The sequence below is a fragment of the Anopheles merus genome, chromosome X (genome assembly GCF_017562075.2).
Source record: "Anopheles merus strain MAF chromosome X, AmerM5.1, whole genome shotgun sequence".
NCBI lineage: Eukaryota > Metazoa > Arthropoda > Insecta > Diptera > Culicidae > Anopheles > Anopheles merus.
In genome coordinates, this window is record NC_054081.1 from 24,734,983 (window position 1) to 24,749,046 (window position 14,064).

The 14,064-nt window shown below is 32.3% G+C and overlaps 1 protein-coding gene across 21 annotated transcripts in view; it reads left to right on the forward strand.

Annotated features, from left to right (window-relative positions):
- The first annotated feature begins 387 nt into the window (after window positions 1–387).
- LOC121589311 overlaps window positions 388–14,064 on the forward strand; it is a 191,142-nt gene continuing 177,465 nt past the window's right edge. For 3 of the 21 annotated variants that reach the window (XM_041908111.1, XM_041908272.1, XM_041908282.1), the window contains exons 1-2: window positions 497–590; window positions 790–1,255. The gene's annotated coding sequence lies outside the window, so the exon portion shown is untranslated. The other 18 variants (XM_041908137.1, XM_041908145.1, XM_041908196.1 and 15 more) reach the window with 18 other exon arrangements.

Here is a 14,064-nt window from a genome sequence, read left to right on the forward strand (position 1 = left end):
GCAATTGGAGAAAAAATGTCTATTGATAACATTTATTTTGGTAGAAGAACGTGATATTCGACATACGTGGATTTTCGTCTTTTCGGGCGTGAAGGAAACGCATAATAGCGTATCTCGGGAACATATTGTATAACTGAAACACAAGCAATTCATCCATGCCACCTCTGTCCACACCTCTTGTTGCAAGTCAAATGTTTACTTGCGGTTGGCTGATGTTTAAAAGTTTCTGGTAGTTGTTTACCTTTGTTCGAAAGTGGCACATTTCTCATACACATGTACCCATCCTTTTGTGCGCCCACTTCCATTACTTGCGATTGCGTGAGCTAAAAAGAGAGTGCAAGGGAAAGGAGAAAGAAAGGGATACACAGATAGAAAAAAGAGAGAAAAAGAGATAAAGTTTACGAGAAAGTAACAGTTTTCTGAGAGCTGTTCGCTTTTTGCTCTGGCCACCAAAACCACCTTGCATCGAACTTTTACGAAACGGTGGCTCTTTCATTCGTTATTAACAAACTAGCGCTTCAAGTTTGACAGCATCTTCAACCATTGCGCTGATCGCGCTTTATTCATAACTGCCTCGATCTTCCGTCAAAGTACTTGTGGATTGTACTTAACTGTTAACTGTGGATTACCTTGTGTGTGTATATATATATATATATATATATATATATATATATATAACGCGTAACTCGGGGAAAAACTCGAAAATTATGTGTGGTTGTGTGTTTGTGTGTAATGATATATAATATAATAATACAATATATTATACAATGTAATATATTATAATACAAGTATGTACAGATCGAACTTCTTGGCAGTATTTTAAATCCCAGTATAAAAAATCTGTTTCCCCCTTTCGGCTAAACGGAAGTGAATTGTTACGTTGTTACGTTTTTCTGCCGAAATAAGGTAAAAGTGAGTGTTTTGTTAAAGAAATTTACTTCCGAAAAGTGTTTGTTCGTTGAATAGTGTGAAAAACGTTGCGTCGTGGTGGTAATAAAGTGGCGTTTCTTCCAATCCGAAAATCCACTGGCAGTTTGTTAAGTTTTTGCATTCCGTGTATGTACGGGTAATAAAAAGCTCCTCGCGTGATCAGGTTTTCATCTAGCAATCAACTTCACAGCTTCAATCAAGTGACAACGGAACTGTGTGGTTTTAAAAGTCTATGCAATTGCAGTTTGTTAAGGAGAAAATTGGCGCACTCAACCAAACCTGCATATAAAAGCAAAAAAGCAGATTAAATCCAGTTATAGTTCAAGTAAGTGCTAACAGAGTTTATGATGAAAAGAGATACAGAGTGAGAAGGGGAAACAAAATGAAATAAGGATGGAAAAGTAACACGTAGACAAAAACAGAAAGCGGCAAACAAATTCATTTTATATTGCAACTCATGGCGGCGCAAGGAACTTTTTTAATAACCAACCATTTTTTTTTAATCGTGGGAAATATATTAATACAATATATTAACATAGTATTTCAAATAGTGTGGAAACAGTAAAGAAAAAAGCAAACGTAACACATTTTGGAGTTTTTACAGGGTTTTATAAGTCAGAATCGAATGTCAGCAAAACAATTTCAGAAGCTTACAGTTTAGCTGTCAAAAGTTGTAGTTTCACCGCACCGATGCTATTTTTCACAAGCGCAATTTGATTTTTAAATCAGTCAAGTTCTTTTTTTATAGGCTTTTCGCATCGTTTTGCAAATTCAAACACGCATTTTGAGATTATATGATTGAGATCAATGCTGTTATGCGTTAAAGCATTATGTTTATGAAATATTACTTATTTATGGTAAAAATGGCGATTTTCTATGCAAAAGGCTACATAAACATTGTAAATGTTTACTTACGCAAGTGCTCGTAGCTTGTTGCACAAAAAATATTATTTTTTACAATAAATACGTAATATTTCATAAATATAACGCTAGAAACGCACTAAATAATTGATTTGTATACAAATAATCTCAATATACGTGATTTAATTTGCAAAACGATGCAAAAGACCTCTAAAAAACTAACTTGAGTGATTTAAAAATCAAATTGCGCTATTGAAAATAGCATCGATGCGGTGAAACAACAACTTTTGACAGCTAAACTGCATCTTGAGCTTCTGAAATTGTTTTGCTGACATTCGATTCTGACTTGTAAAACCCTGTATTGCTCTTTTGAAAATAGCATCGGTGCGGTGAAACAACAACTTTGGACAACTAAACTGCATCTTGAGCTTCTGAAATTGTTTTGCTGACATTCGAATCTGACTTGTAAAACCCTGTAAACTTCCAACATTGGCAAAACAGTCGATTTATTTAAAATTCTATCAATTAAATTATTCATTGCTTAACTTAATTTCAATCATATCAGAACACACAGTTTCAGAGATAACGTTAATTTTTTTTAAATAAAGCGATTGCCTCACAGTCAAAATGTTATGCCTTAGGGACAAAAATTGATGTCTTTGAAACAACAAATAGGACACGCTATCAAAAATTGGTGCCCTCGTTAAAAATAGGGTAGTTAGATTCAAAATTTAGTGGCAACGACTGTATTGTCAGTTGTCATATGTTTCTCGCTATTTATTGATATTCTTAGCTTTATCACAATTTACAACAATTTAAGCAATCAAGAATTTTGAATTTTAATGTTTTGATTTAGGCAATCAAGAATCATTTGATGTTTTATTGTGCACTTAAAATACATACAAATTATGCTGTATACAACAGAAAAATACAAAACAAAAATACAAAAGAAAAAATCCTCTGTATAGCAAATTGGAAAAGTGCATGTTAAATTCCGATTTCCAAAGGTGACAGTGCTTCCTTCCGTCTAAATCTGCTTCGAGACGACCAACTTTTGTGCCACGATACATTTTCTGTGAGCTCTTTGTGCTAATATAACTTCTCGGTTTTAGAACAAAATCAAGGGCAACGGCGATTGTCGCGGGTTTGTGAGATTTTCACAGAAACGTGCTATAACGTAAACGGTTTGACAGATGGAAAGTGTCGCCAAAAATTTTCGCGGAAGATTTTTTGGGTCGTCTAGAAACAGTGTAATAAGGAACGTGGCAGCGCTCATCCGATGCGATTTTATCGGACGAGGAAGCGTCCGATAAAATCGCATCGGATGAGCGTTGTCACCGCCCTAAGTCTATTACAATCCGGCTGATTTTTGGGCAGTCTAGAAGTACATTCATCCATTTTTACACATGAATTGAATAAACCGAACGGTTCAGATTCATTTGACACATTTGTATCACCGGTTTTTTAGGCTGTAGATTATTTCAGCCTGAATAAAATGTAAATGTTGCAGCAAAAACTATTTTGAAAAGCTTGGCTTAGTATTAGGCAAATTCTCTCTTAATTCTTAATACTTTTTCCTCTACAATTTTTTCGTCTAAAACCTACGTAATGCTGTTAGCCATCGGCCAAGAGCAACTAAATGGAAACAAACCAAAGGGATGAGATGATTATTTCGGACAAATTACAGTATTATATAACACCGCAAATGCGCAAATGCATTGTAAGGTAAATGTACCTATAGTGGTGCTAGTACCAATAGTGGTGGTATTGCACTAAAATGTGGTTCATATGGCAAATTAAAAGTAATTAAGTTATTTAAGTTAGTGTGAAATGTTCTTTAGCCTTTTACAAAGGGTTTTAAAGTTAAATGGGGCCATTCCGTTACTGAGTGACCGAAAAATCCATTATTTTGTGAAATGTGTAAACATTTTTCCAAAATCCTTAAAATTTCATAACGATACTCATATTTTTGTTAACGTTCTAAATGACCACATAACAACGCAATCATTAGTTTTTTAACATAATTGTTATCAAATGATATTATTTTATTCAAATTTATTGGCTTTTGACCATATTTATGCATGTTTAAGTGTTTTTTACCATAGTGCCATTATAGGTACACAAAACAGGCATGTTCCTAAAGTGGTTATAGTTATAAAATCAATAAAAACAGGTCGTTTTAGATTTTTTCGAGATTATTTTTGACATTTCGTACTGTTTTCACTAAAATAAGCAACAAAAATGAGTTTTCTGTTAGCAGTTTACCAAACAAAGGCCGAAATTCGCTTATCTGACTGAGTAAAAAATCGACTTCATATCAAGCTTTCTCTTCCAGTGGGTTGACGACAGGTGTTATACAGTATTTTAGTCAATATTTTCATCAACCGTATTCATACTTTTTTACGATAAAATTATTTAAGAAATCGAAATCATAGCAGTAATCCTTGCTATTCATACGAAAACAAATTCAAAACTAAGTTCCATTTAAATTATACACTATTTTTGAGGCATCTTTGTTTATCGCCACTATAGGAACACAATATGACGACTATATGAACCATACCACCATTATAAAGGTACAAAGAAGCACTAACGACAATTTGTATTTTTTCGTAAAAATTATGTGTTTCATGGTAAAAATGGTATTGATTGCAAAGATAAACATATTCTAATAGCTATATGTAAAATTGTCATGAATTTATCTTCCTTAAACCCGTTAAAACACATATGTACCACTACAAATTGCACCACTATTGGTAAATTTATCCTATAATACTTTTCATGCTTTTAAAATATTGTTTAAAAATATGTTTCACTTTTCTTGACAGATAGATATTTACTAAATTTATTTTCATAAGTAGGGTAAATGTACCAATAGTGGTGCAATTTGTAAAGGTACCGATGTGTTTTAATGGATTTAAAGTGTCAGGACACGGTGTCAACATTTTTTCCAAAATCCTTAGGATTTCATAACGATACTTATATTTTTGTTAACGTTCTAAATGACCACATAACAACGCAATCATTAGTTTTTTAACATAATTGTTATCAAATGATGTTATTTCATTCAAATTTATTGGCTTTTGACCATATTTATGCATTTTTAAGTGTTTTTTACCATAGTGCCATTACAGGTACACAAAACAGGCATGTTTCTAAAGTGGTTATAGTTATAAAATCAATAAAAACAGGTCGTTTTAGATTTTTTCGAGAATATTTTTGACATTTCTTACTGTTTTCACTCAAATAAGCAACAAATATGAGTTTTCTGTTAGTAATTTACCTAACAAAGGCCGAAATTCGCTTATTTTACTGAGTGAAAAATCGACTTCCAATCAAGCAAACTCTTCTGGGTATGGGTTGAGGACAGGTGTGATGCAGTACTTTAGTCAAGAGTTTCATCGATCATATTTATACATTTTTTACGATCAAATTACGAAAGATATCATTATTATCGCAGTAAACCTTGCTATTCACACGAAAACAGCTTAAAATCTAAGTTGTATTGATATTATACCCTGTTTTTAAGGCATCTTTGTTTACCACCACTATATGAACACAATACGACGACTATAGGAACCATACTACCATTATAGGTACTACGAAACAGTCACAAAAATATGTATTTTTTCGTAAATTTGATGTGTTTCCTGATGAAAATGATTGAGATTGCAAAGATAAAACATATTTCAATTGCTTTGTGTTAAAATATTCAGAAAATGTCCTTCCTGACACTTTAAATCCATTAAAACACATCGGTACCTTTACAAATTGCATCACAATTGGTACATTTACCCTACTTATGAAAATAAATTTAGTAAATATCTATCTGTCAAGAAAAGTGAAACATATTTTTAAACAATATTTTTAAAAGCATGAAAAGTATTATAGGATAAATTTACCAATAGTGGTGCAATTTGTAGTGGTACATATGTGTTTTAACGGGTTTAAGGAAGGTAAATTCATGACAATTTTACATATAGCTATTAGAATATGTTTTATCTTTGCAATCAATACCATTTTTACCATGAAACACATAATTTTTACGAAAAAATACAAATTGTCGTTAGTGCTTCTTTGTACCTTTATAATGGTGGTATGGTTCATATAGTCGTCATATTGTGTTCCTATAGTGGTGATAAACAAAGATGCCTCAAAAATAGTGTATAATTTAAATGGAACTTAGTTTTGAATTTGTTTTCGTATGAATAGCAAGGATTACTGCTATGATTTCGATTTCTTAAATAATTTTATCGTAAAAAAGTATGAATACGGTTGATGAAAATATTGACTAAAATACTGTATAACACCTGTCGTCAACCCACTGGAAGAGAAAGCTTGATATGAAGTCGATTTTTTACTCAGTCAGATAAGCGAATTTCGGCCTTTGTTTGATAAACTGCTAACAGAAAACTCATTTCTGCTGCTTATTTTAATGAAAACAGTATGAAAACATGTCCAAAATTTTCTCGAAAAAATCTAAAATGTCATGTTTTTGATTTTATAACTAAGACCACTATAGGAATATGTCTATTTTGCGTATCTATAATGGCTTCTTCTTCTTCTTTGGCTCAACAACCGATGCCGGTCAAGGCCTGCCAACCCACTTGTGGGGTTGGCTTTCAGTGACTTATTGATTTTCCCCCCATATAAGGATAGTCAGTCCTACGTATGGCGGCACGGTCTATTTGGGGCTTGAACCCATGACGGGCATGTTGTTAAGTCGTACGAGTTAACGACTGTACCATGAGACCGGCTTAATCTATAATGGCACTATCGTAAAAAAACATTTAAAAATATGTAAATATGGTCAAAAGGCAAAAAATTTAAATGAAACAATATTATTTGATAAGAATTATGTTTAAAAACTTATAATTGCGTTTTTATGTTGTAATTTAGAACGTAAACAAAGATATGAGTTTCGTTATGAAATCCTAAGGATTTTGGAAAAATGTTTACACATTTCACAAAGTAATGGATGTTTCAGTCAATAAGTAACGTAATGGCCCCATTTAGCTTTTAAACCCTTTGTAAAAGGCCATAGAACATGTCACACTATCATAAGTAACATAAATACTATTAATTTATCCTAAAAGATGCATTTTAGTGCAATATCACCGCTATTGGTACTACCACCAATATAGGTACGTTTACCCTAACTTATTTCAAGTAGAAAAAAAAACTTATGTCAAGTAGAAAAATAGAAAAACAAAATAATTTTAATTTTGTTAACACACACAATTGGCGCATGGTAAATTTTGATCCACTAAATCCACAAAAGAAAGCAGCCTGTTTTTTTTTTAAATTGTAAAGGGATCATTGGTATAACCATCCGGTGCGTTAATTGGCGTGTTTTTTTTAACATTTTTTCATCATGTAATCAAGAATTTTCTCTAAAAATTAATATAACAAGGCGTTTTGCATACCGAGTATAACGTGTGATTAGTATTGTAACGGACTATCATTCGTCATTGCATGAGATATAATGCATCAATTAAGTGATGAACTTATTGTTGAAGAATTTAAACTTTTCAGTGTTTTTTTCCAACATTTTAAGTTAAAAATAAATTATAGTCCAGTATTGCGCCTTTTATGAGTTATACATAAATCAATGTACACACATGCACCGACTTGAAAGTTGTTTGCTAAGAAGTTTTAGAAAGTTTCCATGAAAAACTAAGATAAATACATAATTAAATAAATAAATAAATAAATAAAACACCTTATCATAGTTTACTTCGCACTAGTGCGTTACTTTGAAATCATACAAATGGTTCTCTCAAACCATAGCGTCGAGTACAAAATTCTGCGATATTGTTGTGATATCATATGCGAATGTTGCCTTAAATGTCAATTAATAGATCAATAGATGCAGTTATCTTTTCATTGTTTTATATTATTATTTCTCGATACAAATGTTCATCTCGGGGCTATGTAACTAAATTGCTAATTATAAGAACTTTTAAAGGATAAGGATGGTTAGCTCGAAGCTAGGAACGGAACAAGGATATCGGAGAAATCGAAGTATTATGATAGCTATGAAACTTGTTTGCAAGTTCAAATGAGAGTTTTCAAATGATTTATGGTTTCGAATGACAATATTATTATTATTATTATTATTATTATTTATTTAATCTTCAACGGGCCGTATGGCCTAATTAAGATGTAACAGTTCGATTGAGAAAAAAAAATACATAGCAAATACAAGATTTGCATCACATTTCACTGCGGCCACGGCAAAAGCCGGAGACGTTCCTTGAAGCACTGAGTTGAGATGTCGAAGTCGAAGCAATCCGAGACAGTGTTGAATACAGCCGACATGCGGAATATAGGGTCAGACCGACCAGCACTGGAACGGGGTTGAGCGAGCCGTAGAGTTTCTCTAAATACAAATAAAACACAATATAAAACAGACGCATTTCTAACAATGACCAAAAGGGTCCCATGTTTCTGAAGCTGGAAATTTTAAACATGAAATAAAATTAAAATGAAAATCTGTAAGTGAACGCTTTATAAAGTATCGAGCATTTACTTTCTGATTTCAAACGTTTTTAGAAACTAATGAACTAATTTATGCATTAAAATGCTTGTGGAATGATTATTTGCTATCTTAAGGTCATTTAACAAAGGAAAATTTAACGCTTCGGCACATTGTATAAACAAAATCATTCAAGTATCGCTGAACATGTCGACGCATTCTTCCGAATAAATCAATATCTTGCTGAAAGAGTCAACTATATGTTCTACTATTAGCATACCATATGATTTTATTAAAAATGGTTATATTTCTTTATGAAGGTTAGTCATACGGAGAAATTTTACGAGCTTGGTTTGCATCGCTGTTTTGGTTAAATTATCGATGCTAAGGTCCAGTTGGCAGGTGATACGTTCCGCAGAAGGGGAAAGAGGGGCAAAATGGTTAGGTGGGGCGAAATGGTTACCTCCATTATTGGAAAATTTCCACGTTTCAAATGATTTGTGACTATTGAAAAACATTAAATAGAATGTCAATTTTACACTATGAACATTTCATAACCAAAGATTTATAAATAAATGAATAAATTTACCCTTTGACAGTCCTGTGATTTTGCAAAAATGGATAAAAAAATTATCAAGTCGATTTTTACTAGTATTTTCTTTTAATACATGCTTGAAATGTGTTTTGCTTGTAGTGATAATAAATAAAATATTAAAGTATTGGTTTTTTCAACACTTGTGCGTTGTATGCAGTAGCGCTGCGATTTTAATAAGTTTATTGCATCACTTCTGCTGTTATCATGTCTAAAACAAAGTTATTTCTTAAAATTTCAGTTTCAATGCAGACATTAACATCAACCATATCGTAAGTGCTCGTGAGTCATCACACAGCTGTTTCACAGCTACGTGCGACGAAGAACGCAACAAAACGGAGAAACAAATCAGCCCGAGTCTCACTCGGGCAAATCACTACCAAAGCGATCTGCTACCCCGAGTAAAATTCGGGCAAAGCCCTCAATGGGTTAAGTTATAAAACAGTTGCTCAAAACGATATTATTTAGACCGTCTCGAAAATAAGCTATAGTCAGAATTTAGCAAATTTGTTGAAAAATAATGTGTATCCATGCCATATTCAGTCATCTATGACTTCAGTGAAGAGTGTAACCATTATATTGAGGTATAGTTTTTAAAGTTACAGTTTTTAAAATGTTTCGCTTGTGGCAAAATGGACGTTCCTGCTTGGAGATTGTATTACAGTATGTTTTGACATGAGCAACATAAAGAGGCCGTTGTGTAAGCAAGGGTTGCTACAGTATATATGTTTTACATATATAAAATTATGCTGGTTAATCCATTATGTTTGAAATAGAAATACAGCGTTTTTCAAGTCAGTTTCGAATGTAAACATTGTTATTCACCGCCACTTCGATATGACAATTCATTTCCATAATGTAATATAATATAATATAATATAATATAATATAATATAATATAATATAATATAATATAATATAATATAATATAATATAATATAATATAATATAATATAATATAATATAATATAATATAATATAATATAATATAATATAATATAATATAATATAATAAATATATATAATATAATATAATATAATATAATATAATATAATAATATATATAATATAATATATATAATATAATATAATATAATATAATATAATATATATAATATAATATAATATAATATAATATAATATAATATAATATAATATAATATAATATAATATAATATAATATAATATATATAATATATATAATATAAAATAAAATATAAAATAATATAAATAAAATATAATGTAATATATATATAATATAATATAATATAATATAATATAATATAATATAATATAATATAATATAATATATAAATAATATTATATAATATAATATAACAAATATAATATAATATAATATAATATAATATAATATAATATAATATAATATAATATAATGTAATATCATATAATAAAATATAACAAAGTATAATATAATATAATATAATATCATATAATAAAATATAATATAATATAATATAATAAATATAATATAATATAATATAATATAATATAATATATAATATAATATAATATAATATAATAATATAATATAATATAATATAATATAATATAATATAATCTAATATAATATAATATAATATAATATAATATAATAATATAATAAATAAAATAAAATATAATTAATATAATATAATATAATATAATATAATATAATATAATATAATATAATATAATATAATATAATATAATATACGGCCCCAGCACAATTTTTCGATCGAAAAAATTCGATCGATCCGGCTGTCATTTTGGTGTCATTTCAAATGAGTGTCACACTCATTTCACCGTTAAGGTGTTCATTTTACTGGTCTTTTTGAAAACTGGTATACCATGACACTCACGAGCAAAATGAACTATGCTACAAAAATTCGATCGTTCCGCTTTATATGGGGATAAATCCGCGACGCATTGAGCTGCAGAAATTATCGAATATCAGAAAAATGCCATAAATCAAGCTTCATGTTTTTGAAAAACGATATGTAAAAGCAAGTTGGTAAATGTTTTGGTTCTTTTTCAATATTTTGGGTGATTAAAAATTATTTATTAATTATTTAAAAAAATTGTTTACCTCGGGGGCCAAGTTCATGAAGGGGTATAAAAGAAATAGTTATACTGTCAGTTTTACGTGAGCGCCTATCGAATTTTTTCGATCGAAAAATTGTGCTGAGGCCGATAATTATTTCAATGTAAGAATAGAATTACACAGCGGGCTCGATGGCTGGAACAGATGAATTAAGGCCTGTTGGAGATCGGGTGTCATGGATGGGAGGGATGTAACAAAATTAATGCGTTTGACTGTAACGCACACTATCAAAAATTTGTGCCTTAAAAATTGTGATACGCTGGCAAATATTGGAAACGTAGAGCCAAAGTTTGGTGACAACGACTGTAAAACCATTTGGAATTATTCAAATATTACACCTTACCATAGATTGAAACTTTTTACTAGGAGTATTGGGCAAAATGTTCAATTAATCCTGATTGTTATTTTTTTTTAGAAAACCATATCACTCACATAACGGTAAGGTCTAGATTTTACGGACCTGCAATTGAACCAACCGAGAATAACTGTAAAACTTTTCTTCCCTGGGAGCTGGCCCAACTGGGCCCATCTTATCCTGAGCAGAAAGTGGTAAGAAAACTGGAAAATACAAAAGAGAGAACTACGATAAATAGCGGAATTTGGGGCAAGAGTGGAACGTTGTGCTTGTAACATACGAAAACAAGTTTGATGGAAGCTTTATTTGCCACTTTACACTCATATTTCCACTTTTTAAAGAGTGTAAATTATAAGTTTATAAGAAAGAATAAATAGGGTAAATGTACCAATAGCAGTGCAGTTCGTTAGGGTACAGATGTGCTTTAATAGATTTGATTTGCTTTAATAGAAGTGTCAGGAAAGTAAATTTATGAACATAAACGTATAAAAATATCAATTGGATTATGTTTTATCTTTGCAATTATAACCATTTATACCATGAAACACAACAAAATTACGAAAAATTTATGATTGCTTTGTTGCACTTACAATGGTGGTATGATTCCTGTAGTCCTCGTATTGTGTTTCTATAGTGGTGATAAACGAAAAGATACCTTAAAATAGTTTATAATACACTTAGAACTTAGGCTCTAAAATGTTTTCATATGAATAGCAAGGATTACTGTCACAATATTTCTTTTGACACTATATGGCACAATGGGTTACTTGCAAAACTGATCAAATTCAAATTCCCAAACTATTTGATTCATTTTGCACGAAGTTTTATTGCTGATAGGAAAAATAAAGTGACAATAAATTCCACCTATTCCCTAGCTTATACACCAGGAACGGGCGTGCCGCAAGGAAGCATTCTTTCGCCACTACTGTTCAATATATACATATCTGATTTCCCAAAAATGAAGAATTGTGTTCAATAGCTATTTGCTGATGATGTTGCTATTACTACCGTGCCGTTGCGTAAGATATCTTGGCCTGATTTTTGACAAGAGATGAACGTTCAAATCACACATCGAAAATACTGTAATTAAATGTGAAAAAGTATTTCGTAGGTAAACTATATAATTACCTAATAGAAAATCTAAGTTGAATATAACCAATAAAATATTATTATAAACATCCATAATAAGACCTATCATCACATATGCTTCGCCTGTTTGGAACAGTTGTGCTCAAACATATATAATGAAACTACAAAGAACACATAATAAGTTTCTGAAAACAATACTTAATGTACCACCATGGTTCAGAACAAGAACCCTTCATTCAATTTGCCAGGTTCCCTCGATCGAAAAGCTTACGGCAAAAATAGTTCAAAAATTCTTTACAACAGCGGTCGGCAAAGTCCGGCCCGCGGGCCAAATGCGGCCCGCAGCAACATTCAATCCGGCCCGCGAAAGGTTTTAACTGATTTTGAAAGATGGGAAGAAACTATTCGTATATAAATTACTGAATATCTTTTAGAATAACATTTTATACCATCGTCACGACAAAATTGTTAGAGAAGAGCTTTTGCATCATGTTAGTCCAGAAAAATTCGATAAAAAACATGTGACGGATGTTGTACCAGTTTGCGGACTACCCTACTAGCAAAGAGAATGAAAAAGTGTGCGAGTTTCAGGCGAGGGGCATGTAGAAGCATGGGGAGACGGTTGGAAATACGCGGAATTACGCGGAGGTGATGCGAGTTTTGGTTTGTAGACAGTTTTTGCACTCACACAATTACACATGTGTGAATGTGTGCGTTCACTTTCAGCCTGCGCGCTCAGTTTGGTTTTCTCGCAGCGGCATGCGGCTATCGGTGTCTCGCTCGCACTAGTGCAGCGAGTGTTCCTCTGTGCGCTCCCTTTCTTGCCACCACACGAAATCGTCAGTTCAGCTCAAGCGTTCGCCGTGAAAGGCCGCGCGCATGTTAGCCTAAGTCCCGGGCGATCGAAGATTCGCTAAGTGTTGAAGTGTTGTGCACATTGAAATGAAGCTGCGCTTTTCTTTCACCATTTATCTTAAATGTGTGATTTGCGCTGCTTTATTTCAATATTTTTTTACTGCATTGAACAGCAACAAAGGTATTCATGCAGTTAGACGGCTATTTTAAATAAGACGATTTTTTAAATATAAACAATGTGTGTGATTTTGTGGCAAGATTGTGTGAAGCTATGTGCGAAAATGCCCCTTTATTTGCAATAAAAGTGATAAAATATAAACCAAGTTTAATGTGTTCAAGTTTTTGTTTTGATTCGGGTGCACCAAGTCCGAATGAAGGGAAGCGCACAGCGCGCTACGAAAGAAACGAGCGGGAGAGGGTGTCAGTCCAGCGCAGCGCAATTCGCTGGAATCAAGTGGGTGGGGGTACCAGTTTAGCGCAGCGCAAGCCGAAAGAAACGGGAAGGAAGGGGTATGATGAAACAGCGCGAGCGAGCGTTCTTTCCCGCTGTGCAAAGCGACGGAAGAAATCATGGCGTTCGGAGAATTTTATCATGCCTTCCTTTTCTCTCCAATGGCAAATTTGTCAAGCAGCCAGTCGAGCTACCCGTCCCTGGCTCCGCCTCATTCCCCTCGCCTGAACGCGCTGTCGAAGGTTTGGATGTGTTGGTGCGTCAGACGACCAATCGCTGTCAGCCGTCGTCCGTGCTTTTTCCCACCATAGCGCTATCTCTTTCTCGCATATGCTCAATGCTCGCGAGC